The following is a 19081-nucleotide window of genomic DNA, read 5'->3' as shown; positions in this document are numbered from 1 at the left end:
TCGAGACAGCGGAGGCGGCTGAGGCGTTCGTGAGGGCAGAAGGCTTGGGCAGACGTGAGGAGCGGAGCTGGAAGAGAGACTGTGGACTGTGATTGGGGAGCTGGAAAATGTATAAATGCTATAACTTTCTTTTTACTGACGAGTATTGTAATTTACTTCTCTTATTGTTACAGAGTTCAAGTTATTAGTTGGGTTGATTGGTATTCTGTGTTGCGACAGTTATATCTTAGTTTAGTGAATTGTATGGGTTGGATTGTTGTTTTTGTTTTTTCTTTCTCTGGGACTGGGTGGGGGGGGGGGGAAACAGTATAGCGTGGCGGGGGGATCCACCTGCGTTAGCTAACTAAAGTCGGCTAGTGAACGGAGGTAAGGTGAGAAGGGGGCTGCGGACATTGGAGCCTGGTTAGCAGGTTTCGATGGGCTTATGAGGCGAGCGGGGGGTGGGGGGATTGATGCTCGGAGATGTTTTTTCGAGAGGAAATGTAGGGGGGGGGGGGGGCAGTTTGGGGAGGGGGGGGGGGGGAGGGGTTCGATGTTAATAATGGATAGGGGTTGGTCAGGCTCATGGGGCAGGGCCCGGTTGTATGATGATGGTGGATAAGAAGCGTGGGGGGGAGGTGAGAGACCCCCAGTTAGGATAGTCACGTGGAACATGAGGGGGTTAGGAGGTCCGGTCAAAAGGTCAAGGGTGCTTGCGCATCTTAAAAGTTTGAAAGCCGATGTAGCAATACTGCAAGAGACTCACTTGAGGGTGAAGGACCAGGTGAGACTTAAAAAGGACTGGGTTGGTCAAGTGTTTCATTCTGGATTTGACGGAAGGGCTCGAGGTTGGACAGGTCATGGCCGCGCTCGCTGGTCCCATCGGGGGGGGGGCGAAGGCATTGGCTAGGCTAATGGTGGAAATGGGAGAGGTGGACCCTTGGAGGTTTCTGCACCCGAGGGAACGGGAGTACTCGTTTTTCTCAGCAGTCCATAAGGTATACTCGCGGATCGACTTTTCCGTGTTGGGGAAGGCTTTGCTGGCTGGGTTTAAGGGGTCGGAATACTAAGCAATTGCAGTGTCAGATCATGCTCCGCATTGGTTGGATATGGTGCTGGAGAAGGGGGTAGCGCAGAGGTCGGGGTGGAAATTAGATGTGGGACTTTTGGGGGACCAAGTGTTCTGTGACAAAATTGAAAAGGTAATTGAGGAATATATAGGTTTCAACTGTACGGGTGAGGTGTCGAAGGCAGTTGTCTGGGAGGCTCTAAACGTGGTGGTGAGGGGTGAGGTGATTTCGTTTAAGGCCAGGGAGGACAAAAAAGAGAGGTTGGAGCGGCAGAGGGTAATAGATGAGATGTTGGAGGTAGATAGGAGCTATACAGAAGATGGTGACCCAGCAAAGCTGGAAAAGAGGAAGGAACTACAGGCGAGCTTTGACCGGCGATCTACCAGGAAGGCGGTGCGCCAACTGAGACAAGCAAGGGGTGCAGTTTATGAACATGGAGATAACGTATGTTAGCAGGTCAGCTCTGGAGGGAAGCAGCGGCAAGGGAAATTGGCCAGGTGAGGGATAGGGCAGGGAAGTTGGTGGTGGCTCCGGATATGATTAATAAGGTTTTTGAGGAATTTTATGAGAGGTTGTACCAGTCAGAGCCACCTGGGGGAGACCGTGAGATGCAGGAATTTCTAGATGGGTTGGAGTACCCGAGGGTAGGGGAGGGGGACAGGGCTACATTAGAAGGAGCGATAGTGGAGGAAATTATAAAGGATGCGATTGGGAGGATGCAGTCGGGGAAGGTGGCAGGGCCGGATGGGTTTCCGGTGGAATATTATTAAAAATTCAAGGATAAACTGGCGCCCCTGATGGTGGGGATGTTTGAAGAGGCGATAGGGAAGGGGGTGTTGCCACAAACTTTGGGGCGGGCATCGATTTCCCTGTTGCTAAAAAAAGATAAGGATCCGACAGAGTGCGGGTCCTATTGACCCATATCGCTTCTGAATATGGACGCAAAAGTATTGGCAAAGGTACTGGCGGGTAGGCTGGAGGAGTGCCTCCCAAAGGTGATAGGTGAAGGTCAGACGGGGTTCGTGAGAGGGAGGCAGCTCTTTTCAAACGTTAGAAAGGTATTGAACGTCATTATGGCACCAGCAGAGGGGAAGGAAACAGAGGTGGTTGTGGCACTGGATGCTGAGAAGGCGTTTGACCGGGTAGAATGGGGGTACTTGATGGCAGTTCTGGAGCGGTTTGGGATTGGACCAAGATTAGTGAACTGGGTAAAGCTACTATATAAGGAGCCGAGGGCGAGTGTCCGCACAAACAACATCAGCTCGAGATACTTTTCTCTCCACCGTGGGACGAGGCAGGGATGTCCTATGTCCCCCCTGCTGTTTGCACTCGCGATTGAGCCATTGGCCATCGCATGAAGAAGTTCGGGGGTATGGAAACGAATAGTGCGGGGGGCGGGGGATAGAGCATAGGGTGTCCTTATATGCCGATGACTTGCTGTTATACGCGTCGGAACCAAGTGTGTCGATAGGGAAAATATTGGAGCTGCTTCGAGTGTTTGGGTCTTTCTCGGGGGATAAACTAAATCTAGACAAGAGTGAGTATTTTGTGATGTCTCGGCCGGGGGTGGGGGCAGGGGTGGTGGGGCTGTCATTCCGTAGGGCAGGGACTCACTTTAGGTACCTGGGGGTGCAGGTTGCCCGGGAGTGGGGGGGGGGGGCTCCACAGGTACAACATTTCTAGTTTGGTGAGGAGAGTGAAAGCTGATCTGGCAAGGTGGGATGGTCTCCCTCTGTCACTGGCGGGTCGGGTACAGGCGGTTAAAATGAACGTCTTGCCACGATTTCTGTTTATTTTTCAATGCCTGCCGATTTTCCTGCCAAAGGCTTTTTTCAGAGAGATTGGGGGAAGGATTACGTCGTTCATATGGGGAAGGAAGGTGGCCAGAGTTAGAAAGGTGCTGCTACAGAGGGGAAGGCAGGTAGGGGGTTTGGGTCTCCCGAACCTGATGTATTACTACTAGGTGGTGAATGTGGAGAAGGTGCGGAGCTGGATAAGAGGCGTTGATTCCCAGTGGGTCAGAATGGTGGAGAGTTTGTGCAGGGGGTCGGGATTGAAAGCACTCGCAACAGCGCCACACCCGAAAGCCCCAGGGAAATACTCAGGAAGTCTGGTAATAATAGCTTCATTGAGAATTTGGAGGCAGTTTTGACAACACTTCGGGTTGGGGGCAGGGTCAAGGGAAATGCCGATTCGGGGGAACCATAGATTTAAGCCAGGGAGGTGGGATGGAAATTTTCAGAAATGGGAGGAGAAGGGGATTAAGACACTAAAAGATTTGCTTGTTAGGGGTCGGTTTGCAGGATTGAAGGAGCTAGAAGTGAAGTATGGGCTGGAGCAGGGGGGAATGTTTAGATACATGCAGGTTCAAGATTTTGCCAGAAAGGAGATACAGGGCTTCCCGGTGGAGCCAGCCTCCACATTGCTGGAGGAGGTGCTGACAACAGGGGGACTGGAGAAGGAGGTAGTGTCAGCGGTTTACGGGGCTATTTTGGAAGAGGAGAAGGCACCACTGGAAGGGATCAAAGCAAAGTGGGAGGAAGAGTTGGGAGAGGATATGGAGCAGGGGTTCTGGTGTGAGGTGCTCCGGAGAGTGAATGCCTCCACCTCGTGCGCGAGGTTGGGGCTGATACAGCTGAAGGTGGTATACAGAGCACACCTCACGAGGGCGAGGATGAGCCGATTCTTTGAAGGAGTAGATGTGTGTGAACGTTGCTGGGTGGGGGGGGGCTGCTGCTAATCACGTTCATATGTTTTCGTCCTGGTCAAAGCTAGAGGATTACTGGAAGGAGGTTTTTAGGGTAATTTCTAAAGTGGTGCGTGTGAAACTGGGCCCGGGCCCCCAGGAGGCCATATTCGGGGTGTCGGACCAGCCAGGGTTGGAAACGGGTGCGGAGGTAGATGTTGTAGCCTTCGCCTCGTTGATCGCCCGAAGGCGGATCCTGATGGGTTGGAGAGCAACCTCTCCATCCTGTGCCCTGGTGTGGCGGGGGGACCTGTTGGAATTCTTGACTCTTGAGAAGGTTAGGTTTGAACTGAGGGGAGGGATGGAGGGGTTCTACAATTCATGGGCATTATTAATTATGCACTTTCAAGAACTGGATAACATCGAACATTAGTTGCGGGGGCGGGAGGGGGGGAAAGAGTGGTTGGAGGGGGGGCGCAATCTTTCCTTTTTGGCATTTGTTTATGTGAACATGCGGGCTAATGTTTGGGGTTTGGTGGGAGGATGGGATCGTTGTTATTGATATGGGGATTGACATATTTGTTACTGATTATTGTTTTTTGTTGGTGGGTGTAAATCTGGGAGAAAATGTGAAAAAAGAGAATAAAAAATATTTATTTTTTTAAAAGAACATACGAAATAGGTGCAGAAGTATGTCATTCAGCCCACAGAGCCTAATGTGCCACTGAACAAGATCATGGTTGATAGGACTGTCCTTAACGCCATTTTCCTGCCTGGTCTTCATAATCTTTTACTCCAATGTCGATCAAAAATCCGCTTAACTCAGCATCCACTGCTCTCTAAGTTAAAGAATTCCAAAGATGAAAGCCCACTCAGAAGCAATTCCTCATCTTCTCCCCTTGGGTGGGAATTTAAATGAAATGAAATGAAAATCGCTTGTCACAAGTAGGCTTCAAATGAAGTTACTGTGAAAAGTCCCTAATCGCCACATTCCGGCACCTGTTCGGGGAGGCTGGTACAGGAATTGAACCGTGCTGCTGGCCTGCCTCGGTCTGCTTTCAAAGCCAACGATTTAGCGCAACCCTCCGAGTATTTTGCAGTGGCGGAGGCGGCTGCCATTGGCCAGCGGCAGGATCTGTTGAATGCACCTCTCGTTGCCGAGACCCGTGGCAGGGTTGTGTTGGCAGCGGGTCAAAAAGATACCGCCAGCACGAATGCCCGAAAGGTTCAGGCCCTCATCTTGAAACTGTGCTCCCCAATTCTAGGCTCCCCCACAAGGGGAAACATCCTCTCAGTATCTACCCTGTCAATCTGCCTCAGAACCTTGTCAGTTTCAGTGAGATCATTGCTCATTCTTCCAAATTCCAATAAGCATATACCCAACCTGCTCAGTCTTTCCACATAAGACAACCCTTTCATGTCAGGACTCAGTTACTGGGTCTTCTCGGAACTTGCTGGATTCCAATTAATTTTCTTTGACTTCATAATTGCTTGCTGTACCACATGCTAACTTTTTGCAATTCATGCTACCAGAACACTGAGATCCCTCTGTACCAAAGCATTTTGCAGTCTCTAAATTTAAATAATGTCTGCTTTTCTAATCTCACCACTAAATTGGACAACCTTATATTTTCCCACATGATGCTCCATGTGCCTCCACTCACTTAATCTACCTATATCCCTTTGCAGACTCTTTGAATCCTTCTCATAACTTGCTTTCCCACCTGTCTTTCTGTTGTCAGCAAATTAGGCGGTAGTACACTTGGTCCCTTCATCCAAGTCATTAATATAGATCATAAACATTTGAAGTCCCAACACTGAATTAACACTTCCTTGCTACACTTTGGCAACTTAAAAATGACTCATTTATCCTGGTTCTCTGTTCCCTATTAGTTCACTAATCCTTTTCCCTACTAATATGTCACATCCCAACACCATGAGCTCTGGTGTCGTAACCTTTATGTGACACTTTATCAAATTTGTTTTGGAAATCACTACATCCATAGGTTCTCCATTACCCACCCTGCTTGTAATATCCTCAAAGAACTTAAATAACAAATTTGGCAAACATGATTTCCTTTCAGAAAACCCATGTTGACCCTGCCTGATTGTATTATGATTTTCTAAATGACCAATAATTAACCCTAATCTGCTGGGACCTTACCGAAATGTAAGCAATTTTGGAAGAAAAAAAAACAATATACCCACTATCCCTGCCACCATTTATATTAGGAACCTAGGATGCAGACGATCAACTCCAGAGAACGTGTTCGCTTTTAGTTTCATTAGGTTCCTAGTACTCCTCCTCCAGTGATTGTTTTAAGTTTCTCCTGCCCTTTTGCCTCTTGGACTTTCTACTATTCTTGGGGTGCTTTTTGTAACTTCTACTGTACTGACAGGTACAAAATATTTGTTCAAAGATTCTGCTATTTCCTTGTTTCCATTAATTCCCTAGTCTTATCCTTTAAGGAGCCAAGATTTACTTTAACTATCCTCTTCCATTTTATATTCTTGCAAAAAAATTTTACTCAATTTTTAGATTTCTTGATAATTTACACTCATTCTCAAATTTGCCAATTATCTGACCTACCACTAATCTTCACAGCATTTTATGACTTTTCTTGCAATTTGATCTTTAACTTCATGAGTTGGGTGCAGATGGTGCATCCTTCTCCGAAGGTCTTTTTTTCTGAACAGAATATACCTTTCTTGAGATTTAGAAACATCTCCTTAAATGTCTGCAACTGCTCAACTACTGTCTTACTTTTGAATCTATTTTCCCAGTCCATTTTTGCAATTCTGTCTTCACATATTGTAATTGCATTATTTAAGTTTAAGACACAAGTTTCAGAACAATGTTTCTCACACTCAGACTGAATGATTACTCTTGCTGAGAGGATCTTTTACTCTGAGATCATTAATTGATCCTGGTTTATTATACATTACCAGATCTAAAAGAAACCTGTTCCCTGGTTGGTTCCAGAATGTATTGTTCTAATGATCTGTCCCAAATACACTCTATTAATTAATCCCCCAGGCTACCATTGCAAATGTTTCCCTAGCTGATGCATCTAGAACCAGGGATACAGTCTGAGATTAAGGGGCAAACCATTTAAGATTGAGATGAGGAGGAATTTATTCACTTTGAGGTTGGTGAATCTCTGGATTTCTCCACCCAGAAATCAATATGATTTCTGGATACCAATGATATCATAAGATCTGGGAATTGTAGGGAAAAATGGGATAAAGGATGATGATCAGCTATGATCTGTTTGAATGGCAGAGCAGGCTTGGTTGGCTGCATAGCCGACTCCTATTCCTATTTCCTATGTCAAATACCCTTCAATATTCAGCTGTGAGACTTGATCACCTTGCAACCATGTCTCTGTAATGACCATCACATCTTACTGAAATTATTTCTGTGTGCTAATACTTCATCCATCTTGTTACAACTGCTGTGTGAATTCAGAAAAGGAGTCTTCAATTCTGTCTTATTAGCATTTTTTCCTTCTGACCTTATTTGCTGATTCTATCTTTATACACTGAGTTCACAGTTACGTCTGAATGATGTGCCAATGGCTAGATGATTTTTTAAAAATGATAGCGTCAATAATTTTTTGACAGGTTGCAAATTAAACTTTGCATTATATCTTGTCAAACTAAAACTTTACAATGGTGAGAAAGAAGACAGCAACACCAGGCCTCTTCTTTCTGGCTCCCAGGCCAACTTGCTCTTCAGTCAAACTTCTAGGGGATTAAAATGCATCTCTATTTCAGCCCTCAGGCTCTATGCTGAGCAATGGGTCCTTGAAGATGAATCATGGAGAGACTTCCGGGTGCGGCGATGACCAGCTGAGTCGCACGTTTCGGCAGCTCCCTGTGAAACGGACTTTTGGGCTCTTGATAGGAGCCCCAACGGCAATTTTAACGGCTGAAAACACCGTGCGGTAAACCAGAAGGGTGTTCCCCCTGGACACGGATGGAAAAAGGAGAGGAAAGTGGCCGGATTGCAGCGGATCCTTTGGAGCAGCGGCAAGGAAGGCAAGCAGAAACCAAGATGGCGTCGGAAGGTGGCAGTTTCATATGGGGCCCTGAACAACAAGAGTTTTTGAAACGCTGCGTGGAGGAGATAAAAAAGGAAATGAAGAAAGAGTTGTTGGCCCCGATATTACAGGCGATTGAAGGGCTGAAAGAGGAACAAAAGACCCAGGAGCAGGAGCTTCGGGTCGTGAAGGCGAAAGCAGCAGAGAATGAAAACGATATACAGGGCCTGGTGGTGAAGTCGGAGATACAGGAGGCACACCAGAAACGATCTGTGGAGAGGTTGGAGGCACTGGAAAATAACGCAAGGAGGAACAACTTGAGGATTCTTGGCCTTCCTGAAGGTGTGGAGGGGGCGGACGTCGGGGCATATGTGAGCACGATGCTGCACTCGTTAATGGGAGTGGAGGCCCCGACGGGTCCGTTGGAGGTGGAGGGAGCATACCGAGTTATGGTGCGAGGATCGAGAGCAGGAGAAGCTCCCAGAGCCATAGTGGTGAGATTTCTGTTTTAAGGATAGAGAAATGGTCCTTAGATGGGCGAAGAAAACTCGGTGTAGTAAATGGGAGAACGCGGTGATCCGCGTCTATCAAGATTGGAGTGCGGAGGTGGCGAGAAGGAGGGCGAGCTTTAATCGGGCCAAAGCGGTACTTCACAAAAAAAAGATAAAGTTTGGAATGCTGCAACCGGCAAGACTGTGGGTCACATATCAAGGGAGGCACCACTACTTTGAGACGGCGGATGAAGCGTGGACTTTTATTGTAGAAGAAAAATTGGAATGATTGGACTACGAAAATGAACGTTTGGACAAAGTGGTGGGACGAGTGGGGGGGGGGGGAAGAGGGATTGTATGATTAATCCTGCGGTATGGTAACTTTTCTTTCTCCCACAGGTGGTGATGGGGGGAGGTGGGGAGGTGGAGGAAATGGGGCGTTGGCCATGGGAGGCGGGGCCGAGGGAGAGGCGCGGGCTTGGTTCCCGCGCTATGATAATTATGGCGGGAATAGAGAAGCAGGAAGGAGGGGGCGCCGCACGGGGCGAGCCGTGATCACGGGGGAAGCCGAGGTCAGCCAGAGTTTGCTGACTTCTGGGAGCAACATGGGGGGAGTAATTACGCTAGCGGGGGGTCTAGCGGGGGGGGGGGGGGGGATTACTGGGTTGCTGCTGCTGGGGAAAGGGGGGAGTGGGTACGGGAAAGGATGGGCGGGGGGGCACCGTCTGGGAGAAATACAGCTGCGTGGGAACTGGGCGAGAAGCTGGAAAAAGATGATGGCTAACCGGCAAGGGGGGGGGGGTGGGAAGCCCCCCAACTCGGCTGATCACGTGGAACGTGAGGGGGCTTAACGGGCCGATAAAGAGGGCACGAGTACTCGCACACCTTAAGAAACTTAAAGCAGATGTGGTCATGTTACAGGAAACGCACCTGAAACTGATAGATCAGGTTAGGTTGCGCAAAGGATGGGTAGGGCAGGTGTTCCATTCGGGGCTGGATGCGAAAAACAGGGGGGTGGCTATATTAGTGGGGAAGCGGGTAATGTTCGAGGCAAAGACTATAGTGGCGGATAACGGGGGCAGATACGTGATGGTGAGTGGCAAATTACAGGGAGAGATGGTGGTGTTGGTAAACGTGTATGCCCCGAATTGGGACGATGCCAATTTTATGAGGCGAATGCTAGGACGCATCCCAGACCTAGAGAACGGAAAGCTGATAATGGGGGGAGACTTTAACACGGTGTTGGAACCAAGGCTGGATAGGTCGAAGTCCAGGACTGGTAGGAGGCCGGCAGCAGCCAAGGTGCTTAAGGATTTTATGGAGCAGATGGGAGGGGTGGACCCGTGGAGATTCAGTAGACCTAGGAGTAAGGAGTTCTCGTTTTTCTCCTATGTCCATAAAGTCTATTCACGCATAGACTTTTTTGTGTTGGGTAGGGCATTGATCCCGAGGGTGAGGGGAACGGAATATACGGCTATAGCCATTTCGGATCATGCCCCACACTGGGTAGACTTGGAGATAGGGGAGGAAACAAGAGGGCGTCCACCCTGGAGAATGGACATGGGACTAATGGCGGATGAGGGGGTGTGCTTAAGGGTGAGGGGATGCATTGAAAAGTACTTGGAACTCAATGACAATGGGGAGGTTCAGGTGGGAGTGGTCTGGGAGGCGTTGAAGGCGGTGGTTAGAGGGGAGCTGATATCAATAAGGACACATAAAGGGAAGCAGGAGAGTAAGGAACGGGAGCGGTTGTTGCAAGAACTTTTGAGGGTGGACAGACAGTATGCGGAAGCACCGGAGGAGGGACTGTATAGGGAAAGGCAAAGGCTGCATGTGGAATTTGACTTGCTGACCACAGGCACTGCAGAGGCACAATGGAGGAAGGCGCAGGGTGTACAGTATGAATATGGAGAGAAGGCGAGCAGATTGCTGGCACACCAATTGAGGAAAAGGGGAGCAGCGAGGGAAATAGGGGGGGTGAGAGACGAAGATGGAGAGACGGAGCGGGGAGCGGAGAGAGTGAATGAAGTGTTTAAGACATTTTATAAAAAATTGTATGAAGCTCAACCCCCGGATGGGAGGGAGAGAATGATGGAGTTTTTGGATCGGCTGGAAATTCCCAAGGTGGAAGAGCAGGAAAGGATGGGATTGGGAGCACAGATCACGGTAGAAGAAGTGGTGAAAGGAATTAGGAACATGCAGACGGGAAAGGCCCCGGGACCGGACGGATTCCCAGTTGAATTTTACAGAAAATATTTGGACTTGCTCGCCCCGCTACTGACGAGGACCTTTAACGAGGCAAAGGAAAGGGGACAACTGCCCCCGACTATGTCAGAAGCAACGATATCGCTTCTTTTAAAGAAGGAAAAGGATCCGCTACAATGCGGGTCCTACAGACCAATCTCCCTCCTCAATGTAGATGCCAAGGTCTTGGCCAAGGTAATGGCAATGAGAATAGAGGAATGTGTCCCGGGGGTGGTTCATGAGGACCAAACTGGGTTTGTGAAGGGGAGACAGCTGAACACGAACATACGGAGGTTGTTAGGGGTAATGATGATGGCCCCACCAGAGGGTGAAACGGAGATAGTAGTGGCGATGGATGCCGAGAAAGCATTTGATAGAGTGGAGTGGGATTATCTGTGGGAGGTGTTGAGGAGATTTGGGTTCGGAGAGGGGTATGTTAGATGGGTGCAGCTGTTGTATAGGGCCCCAGTGGCGAGTGTGGTCACAAATGGACGGGGATCGGCATATTTTCGGCTCCATAGAGGGACAAGGCAGGGATGTCCTCTGTCCCCATTACTGTTTGCACTGGCGATTGAGCCCCTGGCGATAGCGCTGAGAGGTTCCAAGGGATGGAGGGGAATACTTAGGGGAGGAGAAGAACACCGGGTATCTTTATATGCGGATGATCTGCTACTATATGTGGCGGATCCAGCGGAGGGGATGCCAGAAATAATGCGGATACTTGGGGAGTTTGGGGATTTTTCAGGGTATAAATTGAACATGGGGAAGAGTGAGCTGTTTGTGGTGCATCCAGGGGAGCAGAGTAGAGAAATAGAAGACCTACCGTTGAGGAAGGTAACAAGAGACTTTCGTTACCTGGGGATCCAGATAGCTAAGAATTGGGGCACATTGCACAGGCTAAATTTGACGCGGTTGGTGGAACAGATGGAGGAAGATTTCAAGAGATGGGATATGGTAGCATTGTCAATGGCAGGGAGGGTGCAGGCGGTTAAGATGGTGGTCCTCCCGAGATTCCTCTTTGTGTTTCAGTGTCTCCCGGTGGTGATCATGAAGGCTTTTTTCAAAAGGATAGAAAAGAGTATCATGGGTTTTGTTTGGGCCGGGAAGACTCCGAGAGTGAGGAAGGGATTCTTACAGCGTAGTAGGGATAGGGGGGGGCTGGCACTACCGAGCCTAAGTGAGTATTATTGGGCCGCTAATATTTCAATGGTGAGTAAGTGGATGGGAGAGGAGGAAGGAGCGGCGTGGAAGAGATTAGAGAGGGCGTCCTGTAGGGGGACCAGCCTGCAGGCTATGGTGACAGCCCCATTGCCGTTCTCACCAAGGAACTATACCACGAGTCCGGTGGTGGTAGCTACACTGAAGATTTGGGGACAGTGGAGACGACATAGGGGAAAGACCGGAGCACTGGGGGGGTCCCCGATAAGAAACAACCATAGGTTTGCCCCGGGGGGAATGGATGGGGGATATGGAATGTGGCAAAGAGCAGGTATAACGCAATTGAAAGATCTATTTGTGGATGGGAAGTTTGCGAGTCTGAGAGCGCTGACCGAGAAATATGGGTTGCCCCAAGGGAATGCATTCAGGTACATGCAATTGAGGGCTTTTGCGAGGCAACAGGTGAGGGAATTCCCGCAGCTCCCGACACAAGAGGTGCAGGACAGAGTCATCTCAAAGAAATGGGTGGGGGACGGTAAGGTGTCGGATATATATAGGGAAATGAGAGACGAAGGGGAGACTATGATGGACGAACTAAAAGGGAAATGGGAAGAAGAGCTAGGGGAGGAGATTGAGGAGGGGATGTGGGCAGATGCCCTAAACAGGGTAAACTCGTCGTCCTCGTGCGCCAGGCTAAGCCTGATTCAGTTTAAGGTATTACACAGGGCACATATGACTGGAACACGGCTCAGTAAATTTTTTGGGGTGGAGGATAGGTGTGCGAGGTGCTCGAGAAGCCCAGCGAATCATACCCATATGTTTTGGTCATGCCCGGCACTACAGGGGTTTTGGATGGGGGTGACAAAGGTGCTTTCGAAAGTAGTAGGAGTCCGGGTCGAACCAAGCTGGGGGTTGGCTATATTTGGGGTTGCACAAGAGCCGGGAGTGCAGGAGGCGAAAGAGGCCGATGTTTTGGCCTTTGCGTCCCTAGTAGCCCGGCGCAGAATATTGCTAATGTGGAAAGAAGCCAAGCCCCCGGGGGTGGAGACCTGGATAAATGATATGGCGGGGTTCATAAAGTTAGAGCGGATTAAGTTCGTCCTAAGGGGGTCGGCTCAAGGGTTTACTAGGCGGTGGCAACCGTTCGTCGAATATCTTGCGGAAAGATAGATAGGGGAGAACAAAGAAGGCAGCAGCAGCGGCCCAGGACTTTGGGGGGGGGGGGGGGGGGGGGGGGGGGGGGGAGGGATGGGGGGGGGGGTGGCCTGAGACAAGGCAGTTGCCAATTAGGGCTAGTTTTTATTTTTTGTTATTTAATATTTATTTATTTGTTGTTGTTTTTGTTTAAATTTAAAAAGGTCATTATTATCTGTATTGTTACAATGTTGTGTAAAGGATGCACAATGTACTGTGTTGGCTGACCAAAAATTTTCAATAAAATATTATTTAAAAAAAAAAGAAGATGAATCATGGTCATTATTCCAAGTTTGGTACCAACTATTCAACAGTACTTTTCACAAGTGGTCTCACTCTCTGCCCTGAACAAGCCTGATGAAGTGAGTTTAATGCCAGTTGCAAATTTTGGGTAAACTCAGAAAACCTTGAATCAGCAGACTCTCAGCAGCTATTTCAGTCCAGCTCCAAAACAACCATGCCTAACTGCTGAGAGGAGCAAAATCACAGTCAACAATATCTACATTTGCTCATCCTTTTAAACTCAATATGCTTTGACATATTTGAGTGAACTGCTTGGACACAAAGTCGGCCCTCAAACCGAAGAGGCAATTGAGAGGTGAATCATGCCCTCCATGTTCAGGGTTGTCAACTAGTTGTCTCCACTTACCATAAAAGTATGTAATGACCTCTGTCTCTCCTGTGCTGAAGCAGTCTATGCTCTAACAACTTACCCTGTAAGGACATTTCTACTTATAATTTTTAATTGATGCTCCCTCATCACGAATTCCCACCCAGAGGAAACAGTATTTTCTTAATTCATCCATCAAAGTCTTTCATGATTTTAAAAACCTTGATTACATTTCCATTTAATCTTCTGTTTCAGTGGAAACAGGCCTGCACCTCAAATTTCACAGAACTATAGTTTCTCATTCCTAACAATATCCTGATGAATTTAGGTTGGGCACTCTCTATGATTTCATTGGCCTTTCTAATAATAATAATAATCTTTATTCGTGTCACAAATAGGCTTACATTAACACTGCAATGAAGTTACGGTGAAAATCCCCTCGTCGCCACACTCTGGCGCCTGTTCGTGCACACTGAGGGAGAATTCAGAATATCCTATTCACCTAACAAGCATGTCTTTCGGGACTTGTGGGAGGAAACTCACGCAGACACAGGAAGTGTGCAGACTCCGTACAGACAGTGACCCAAGCCGGCCATCGACCCCGGGACCCGGGCGCTGTGAAGCAACAGTGCTAACAATTGTGCTACAGTGCTGCCCCTATAGGTAAAGTCACCACAGTCCTAGGTGACCATAGGCTGCTTTCCCCTTTGAGGGGGAGAGCTGACTGGTGATAGTTTAACCTGAGGATAACACACCTCAGGCGAGGAGCAAGGTTGATAAGGCTGACCTTTCTGCATAATCTCAGTCAATAAGGGAATTGAAACTGCGCTGCTGGCCTTGCTCTGCATAAAGAACCAGCTGTCTAGTCAAGTGAGCTAAACCGGCTCCAAACAGGCCCTTTCTATACTAGGGTGCACAATGCTTTGTTTTTCATAGAATTTACAGTGCAGAAGGAGGCCATCTGGCCCATCGAGTCTGCACCGGCTCTTGGAAAGAGCACCCTACCCAAGGTCAACACCTCCACCCTATCCTCATAAACCCAGTAACTCCACCCAATACTAAGGGCAATTTTGGACACTAAGGGCAATTTATCATGGCCAATCCACCTAACCTGCACATCTTTGGACTGTGGGAGGAAACCGGAGCACCCGGAGGAAACCCATGCACACATGGGGAGGATGTGCCGACTCCGCACAGACAGTGATCCAAGCCGGAATCGAACCCGGGACCCTAGAGCTGTGAAGCAATTGTGCTATCCACAATGCTACTGTGCTTTGTGCGGTACTCTTGCATGGTCTAACCATTTCTGTGCAAAAATCTGCAATCATCTTATTGTTCTTGCATTCTATGCCCCATCATTAAGACCCATGACAATTGGATGTTTTTATGTGTTGGTCTAACTGCACTTCAAATATTTACACCCCTATATATTCTGACTTTCCAAATTTCTCACAATTTTCTCCAAATAAATGCATCCCCCTCAGACGTCTGAAAAATGCAATGCACCGACCAACTGGCTACTCATTCCAACAGCACATTGGTTAGCATTGTTGCCTTACAGCTCCAGGGTCCCGGTTCAATACCGGCCTTGGGTGACTGTCTGTGTGGAGTTTGCACTTTCTCCCAGTGTCTGCATGGGTTTCATCCGGGTACTCCGTTTCCCCCCACAGTCCAAAGGTATGCAGGTTAGGTGGACTGGCCATGCTAAATTGACCCTTAGTGTCCACAAGGTTAGGTGTGGTTACGGGGATAGGGTGGAGGCGTGGGCTTTCCCAGGGCCGGTCCAGACTCAATGGGCCGAATGGCCTCCTTCTGCACTGTAAATTCTATGATTCTATGAAGTGAAGGATAAACCACATTTGACAATAGCATGTTCTAAACCATTGGGGGGTTGTAATCATCAACGAGTTCTGAATTAGTTGATCTCGAACAGGGCAGTAGTGGAAATGCTAAATTTGACGAGGTTAGAGTAAGGGAATAATCTTCCTACATCTGCATTTCTGACTGTTACACAGCAGCTTATGGTCGAGATGTATGGTGTGAATGTTGGGAAGGACAGGATCCATCCCAGCTTGGTTTTCTCAGCAGTAGAGAAGAAGTCTGCAAACCATTATCAGCGTTCACTCAAAAACAATGACTGCTGAGGGGTAATTATTACATGTGGAATTGTACAGGACTGAGTGTTGGTGCTTTCAGAATCGGAGTGGAGAGAGAAAAATAGTGGTCACAAATTAACTTCTCCTCTTATTAAATAATAAAGAAATAAATAGCTGCGCAGAAAACATACTTGAGTCGCCTGCTTTAATTTACCATGAAATTATATAATACAATCAATAGTCTAAATATGTGTATCAAATCTGTCATATCCAGTGTCCCATACTCAGTTCCAGTCAATTTTGAAACAAGTGGATCTTCAATTCAAAATTACATAATCTGTTTAATAATACAAAAAATGAGAATGACGTTTTACTTTCCAGACTTTTAAAACCCAGTATTTCTTACTTTTGCAACACCACTTCAGAATCGGTTGTTATTTCTGGCAAAACCATAAAATTAAATAAAATGATTAACCAAAATATTTTGGTGGTATGATATACACGGTTAAGATCTTAATTTAAGGAATCATAGAAGAAAATTTGAATTACAACCAGCAATGCACTCCCGAGAAAAATACATTAATACCCAAGTAAACAATATCCCAAACAGTCAAAAAAATAGTTTCAATATTCGTATTACACCAGTACCAATTCTTGGACACTCAAATCTTGCAATGAATGATCCTTCCAAGTATAAATCATCCAACCTCTCTTATTCTGGTGCCAATGAAAATCCACAAATTCATGAGTCGTCGTCTTTGCTTTCAGGACCAAACCACCCCACCCCTAATGGATTCCAATGTACTTGTATAAAACTACAGCAGACTTCAAAGATCAAAAAAAATTAACACAACATAGCGTGGTTGTTTTTTGTATCGCTCTCTCAGGGATTTGAACTGCACTAATAATTAATATAAATGAATTGCTAGATTCTCAAGACAGCTGAATTCCCAGTCTCAACTGAAATTGGGCTGTTCAGGAAATATCTTTTGGAGGAAGGTGGGGAAGGGTCCCATTCAGAATCACTAAAAACATTTGGCAGATCAAGCAATTTATGCTGACGACATCTATGATGTCTGATAATCCCAGCCTTCCAAAGAAAATTGAGATAAAGATAATGTCATACAACTGAAAACAAAGAGCACTTAGAACCGACAAACTAACTAATCAGAGATAATTCTGCTATATAAGAAAAGTGTGAAATAAAATGAGTTAAATCACATCTACATAATATCTGTGACTAAGTGGGATTAGCAAAATCCCTTGAGACAGAACATGAATGAGCGCCTTTCTGAATACCAAGCAAATCTGTAAGAAAAATGCAAATGGTTTCCTAATTATCTACAGGCTATTAACATGCAGTTCCAATTACCAACAATTAAAATCTGTTTAAACATTATGACAAAAGTTTATTGAAATGGAAGGGGTGGTGGTGGGCAGAGAATGATATGCTAATTACAGCACTATAAAACAAATGCTAAATGTCTATTTTGACTGGAGACATAATAAATAGTAAATTTTGGCACCCTGAATTGCAAACTGCCCTTTCAGCTCATTGTGATTTGGAAACAATTCTCAAGGTCATGCCTGATGTAGCGACAAAGATAGAAGGTTTGTAAACATTAATACATTATTTTAAAATGTAAACTTCACAGTATTGTTATTAATATAACATTTCTTTTTAAATTTAGATTCTGTTATTGGTGTTTTTGCTAACTGAGAGAGCAATTTGGGACTTGCACATACATTTCTAGCTTATGGACAAACTTTCCCCACAGGATTTCTGAAATGCCAAATCTGTGTTTTAATATTCTGCAGAGCGCGTTTTGATTCTGAAGGGGCAGTAATTTTGGAAATCTTGGTTCAAACAAATTTTATAGTGTTTCAGTCCACAGCAAATGAACATGAATAGATACGGATTGTGGTTTCAAAGCGTTTTTTTTTGTTCCCATCTCAAAAATTTCTTCAGTATTAACAACTGCTTTATCCTATGATTTTTTTATCCTATGAACATCATTTGCATTGGTGGTTCAGTGGTATAATTCTCACCTGCCATGCGGGAGACCTGGGTTCAATTCCCGGCCAATGCAAGGCAACCCTTTTGTGGGCGGCATGGTAGCAGTGATTAGCACTGTTGCTTCACAGCACCAGGGCCCAGATTAGATTAGTCACCGTCTGTGCGGAGTCTGTACGTTCTCCCCATGTCTGTGTGGGTTTTACGACAATAACGTTGTAACTTCTACCCTTAACCAACAGTTTAGCAAGGGAAGGAAGAACACATATAGGCATGTGATATAATTAATAAGAATAATAATCTTGATTAGTTTCACAAGTAGGCTTACATTAAGACTGCAATGAAGTTACTGTGAAAATCCCCTAGTCGCCACACTCTGGCACCTGTTCGTGTACATGAAGGGAGAATTCAGAATGTCCAATTCACCTAATAAGCATATCGTTCGGGACTTGTGATGGGAAACCAGAGCACCCAGAAGAAACCCACCCAGACACGAGGAGAATGTGAAGACTCCACAGAGACAGTCACCCAAGTGGGAATCGAACCCAGGACCCTGGTGATGTGAAGCAACAGTGCTAACCATTGTGCTACCATGCCGTCCATATGTTATGAGAAACAATTACATGAGTGCATGTATTCCATGGAATTTGCAAGGTTAAGGGGTAATTTGATCAATGCATTCCAGAATTAAAAGGAAATAGAAAGGCAGAATTTTTTTAAATGTTGGGAAACTTCTCAATTTTGATGTTGAGAGAGACTTGGGTGAATACAAGGAAGACAGTTAGCATGCAGGTACAGCAAGCAATTGGGGAGGCATTTATTGCAAGGGAATGAAAAGAAGCCTTGCTTCTTAAAAAAAACTATTCATTCATGGGATCTGGGCATTGCTGGCTGGGCCAGAATTTACTGTCCATCCCTAATTGCTAGGCCATTTCAAAGGGCATTTTAAGAGTCAACCACATTGCTGTAGATCTGAAGTAGGCTAGACCGGGCAAGGGCAGCAGGTTGCTTTCCCTGAAGGACATCATGAACCAGATAGGTTTTTATGACAATCGACCATGGTTTCACGGTCATTATTAGACTTTTAATTCAAATTTCACCATCTGCTGTGGTGGGATTCGAACCCAAGCCTCAGAGCATTTTCAAAGTTTCTGGATTATTAGTTCAGTGACAATATCACTGTATTGCTGCCTCCACCAAATTGCTACGATAATATATAAAATATAGGGCTTTGTTGAGACTTGGGGTACTGTGCGCTGTTTTAGTCTTCATATGTACTTACCTTGGAGATGGTACAGTAGAGTTCACTGGATTGATTCTTGAGATGAAAGACTGAGCAAATTAGGATTATACTCTTTGGAGTGCAGAAGACTAAGATTATATTTCATTGAAACATAACACACTGTTCCTTGCTCTTGCATTGAGCTCCACTGGAACACCGTAGCAGGCCATGGACAGTAAGATCAGTACGGAAACAAGGTTGTGAATTAAAATGG

At 46.4% G+C, this 19081-nt stretch overlaps 1 protein-coding gene and 1 non-coding gene across 3 annotated transcripts in view; one reads left to right on the top strand and one right to left on the bottom strand.

Annotated features, from left to right (window-relative positions):
* LOC140408621 (lipopolysaccharide-responsive and beige-like anchor protein) overlaps positions 1-19081 on the bottom strand; it is a 1704725-nt gene that overhangs the window by 1018810 nt on the left and 666834 nt on the right. The window lies entirely within an intron of this gene.
* Positions 17591-17661, top strand: trnag-gcc (transfer RNA glycine (anticodon GCC)). The gene has a single exon. It is a non-coding gene; the product is annotated as a tRNA-Gly (tRNA).

The sequence above is a fragment of the Scyliorhinus torazame genome, chromosome 3 (genome assembly GCF_047496885.1).
Source record: "Scyliorhinus torazame isolate Kashiwa2021f chromosome 3, sScyTor2.1, whole genome shotgun sequence".
Classification (NCBI taxonomy): Eukaryota; Metazoa; Chordata; class Chondrichthyes; order Carcharhiniformes; family Scyliorhinidae; genus Scyliorhinus; species Scyliorhinus torazame.
This window is presented reverse-complemented; position numbering and strand designations above follow the sequence as displayed.